General features: G+C 39.1%; 1 non-coding gene across 1 annotated transcript; it reads right to left on the bottom strand.

Annotated features, from left to right (window-relative positions):
* Positions 1-2,882: 2,882 nt before the first annotated feature.
* On the bottom strand, positions 2,883-2,986 carry LOC127748223 (small nucleolar RNA R71). Its single transcript, XR_008010165.1, has one exon. It is a non-coding gene; the product is annotated as a small nucleolar RNA R71 (small nucleolar RNA).
* Between the last annotated feature and the right edge of the window lie 539 nt (positions 2,987-3,525).

The raw sequence follows: 3,525 nt of genomic DNA, 5'->3' as shown, positions 1-3,525 counted from the left end.
ATGATAGCAAGGAACAATGAAAACAAAAACTAGTAACAAATAAAGAGAACAAACTCCTACAACTACCAAAAACTAACAAAGAAGCAAAAGGAAAACATATTCACAATATTCACATGTATACAATAACCAATAACAAGGCACACAATTGCAATTCCCCGGAAATGGTGCCATTTTGATGAGAGAATATTTGTTGGTATAGAATTTCACAACAAATTCTTGTTGCAAGTATAGTTTCTAAACCAACAAAGAATCTGTTCATACCTTGACCGGGCTCCTCCAACTCGGCGAAATCCATGAAAGGTCCGACCTCGTCCCAAGGCCCACGCCTGAGGTCGGACCTCGGACAATAAAGCTAAGAAGGCCCATCAAAAGGAACGCAGCCCAAAATCTAAAGGCCGAAAAGGCCTAGGAAAGGCGGTTCCACAAAGATAGAGATAAAACTCCCAAAAGATAAGATAAGATAAGAATATCTTATCCAGGGAAGATCATGGCCAACTACTATAAATACACTGGAGCACCCAGGTATGACACACATTCCACATTCTACACATATCTGCTTGAACCCATGCTAACTTAAGCATCGGAGTGTCATTGCAGGTACAACCACCAACCACTCCACATATCAAGCTCGGGTCCCTGACCCCCACCTCGGGCCTCTCCAAAACGACCGAGCTACACGTTTCAGGTAACCCTCGGAACAGGAGGGTTCATTATTTTGAAGGAAGAGTTCATGATAGAGAAGTGGTTCTTCTTGGAGGAAATGTGGAGATGGTAAGTATTGAACTGGTTCTTGGGAGTAATTTTGTTGGAATTGTAGTGGTTCTATGTGTGGTTCATATGGCTCATATGGTTGTTGGTATGGTGGATAAGGATTAGGGTCATATAGAGGTGTTTGGTAAAAAAGGGATTGTGAGTTTGGTTGAGGGTCATGTTGAGGATAGGGTTCATAGGCATATGATGGTGGTTGTTGATTATGACAAAGAAATTCACCAAAGCCATTGAATTGACATGCATTAGGATGGGAATTATACCTATAAGGAATCGGAGGTTGTTGCCAAGAGGAGTGATCGATTCCTTGAGGCTCCTCCCATCTTTGATTGTTCCACCCTTGATGCATGTTGTCATTGTAATCTCCATTTTCTACAACATAATCGTAACCAAACTCATAGCCAAAACGATGAGAATTTATAATGAAAATAGAAAATGAAAACAAAAACTAACAAGAAGCAAGGAAAACCAAGTCCTAAAACTAGCAAAACAAACAAGAATTCAAGATATATACAATAACCAATAACAAGGCACACAATTGCAATTCCCTGGCAACGGCATCATTTTGATGAACAGAAATTGTCTATCTGTAAAGAATTTCTCAAATGAAATCTCGTTGCAAGTATAGTTCTAAACTAACAAACAATTTCTTCAATAAAAAATTTGGTTGTCACAAGTAACAAACCCCAATAAAAAATAACTAAAGTATTCAAACCTCGGGTCGTTCTCCCTAGGAATTGCAATAAAGTGTTCTTGTTTTTGGCTATGAAGTATATTTTTGGGGTTTGAAGATAAGGAACAAGAAATGTAAATGGCAAAAGGAATAAACTAGCAACTATAAAAGCTCTTGGCAAGGTATGAAAACTAGAAATCTTATCCTCATTATCATCATTAATTGTGAAAACAATTGTTCATTGCTCCAATTACTTAACCTCTAACTATGAAGGCAAGTCAAGTGGAGATAATCAATTTGGATCCACACGTCCTAGTCTAATCCGAAGGAAAGACTAGCTTTAGTGACATGCAAATCAATTAGCAACTTCCAATCATGAATCAACAAATGAGTTTGATAACTCAAGAGCCACTAATTACTCAACTCAATCCAAGAGGAGAAAAATCTACTCTAACATCCTTCCAAGCATTTAATCAAAAACTTGGGAGGCATAAAAGGAAAGCAAGATAAAATTGCAAGAAAAGTAAATCTACAACTACCAATTACAAAGAGATAACAATAATAACGCAATTAAACAATAAAAGAAATCAAACATAAATTGCATTAAAGGAAAATAGAAGAAGCAAGAGTACATTAACAACAAAGTAACTAGAACAAGAAATTAATAAAAGGAACTAGAAGAGTAAATTTGTGGCAACAAGAAATTGAAAAGAAAAGTAGATGAGAACAAGAATTAAAACCTAGATCTAAGAAATTCTAATATATCTCTAACCTAATTCTAGAGAGAAGAGAGAGCTTCTCTCTCTAGAAACTAACTAAAGCATCAACTAAACTAAACTATGTGCTAAATATGTTGATCCCAATTTGAATTCTACATGTAATAGGCTTAGAAATGAGTTGGATCTGGGCTTGGGAAGCCTAGAAATCGCCCCCAGCAGATTCCCTTTAAGTGGGTCACGTGCGAGCAGCGACGCGTACGCATGGGCCACACGCACGCGTCAATGGCATTTTCTATCTAAGCGTACACGTCATGTCATGCATATGCATCGTCGTGCGACTTCATTTTCCACGCTTGCACATCTGCTGCGCGTGCGCGTCGATCTTAGCACCCCAAATCCTTGTTTCTTCATGGATTCTCCACTATGCATGCTTTTCTCTTCACTTCTTCCATTCAATACTTGCCTCATGAACCTGAGATCACTCAACAAACACATCAAGGCATCGAATGGAATTAAGGTGATTCAAAATCACCAATTTAAGGGCCTAAAAAGCATGTTTTCACACTTAAGCACAAATAAAGGAGAATAATAAATACCATGCTATTTCATTTGATAAATGTAAGAAAAGGTGATAAAATCCCCTAAAATCAACACAAGCTAAACCCTAAAAATGGGGTTTATCAGCTTTCTTGACCAAGTTCTTTCCACCTCAAAAGATGAGCAAGCTCAGGGTGGAAGTTCAAATCTTTAGACAAAAAGAGGGTGAATCCCTCTATGAAGCTTGGGAAAGATACAAGCAACTGATCAGGAGATGTCCTCATGACATGCTCTCAGAATGGACTATCCTAGGTATCTTCTATGATGATCTATCTGAGATGTCCAAGATGTCCTTGGATCATTCAACTGGTGGATCACTCCACTTGAAGAAAATGCCTGAAGAGGCACAGGAACTCGTTGAAATGGTTACAAACAAAAAGCAAACCCGGACAAATGCCAAGCGATACTCAATATGAAGAGTCCGACGTGTGTCAAAGAAGTACAACAACTGAATGGAAGGCTGGCCGCCCTAGCAAGATTCTTGGCAGGATCAGCGATAAAATCACTACCTCTCTACTCACTCCTAAAGAAAGGGAAACCCTTCTCGTGGACCCCGGAGTGCGAAAAAGCCTTTCAAGAATTCAAGGAATTCCTCGGGCAGCCACCAATCCTAACCCGACCTCTAAAAGGGGAAGAGCTCGTACTATAACTCTCGGTTGGACATCGAGCAGTCGCTTCAGCATTAATACGAGAGAATGACCAAGGACAACACCCCATATACTTTGTAAGTAAGGCACTACAAGGGGCCGAATTAAACTATCAGAAGAT

Source organism: Arachis duranensis, chromosome 5 (assembly GCF_000817695.3).
Source record: "Arachis duranensis cultivar V14167 chromosome 5, aradu.V14167.gnm2.J7QH, whole genome shotgun sequence".
NCBI classification, from domain to species: Eukaryota; Viridiplantae; Streptophyta; class Magnoliopsida; order Fabales; family Fabaceae; genus Arachis; species Arachis duranensis.
The sequence above is the reverse complement of the archived record's forward strand: the minus strand, read 5'-3'. Positions and strand labels throughout refer to the sequence as shown.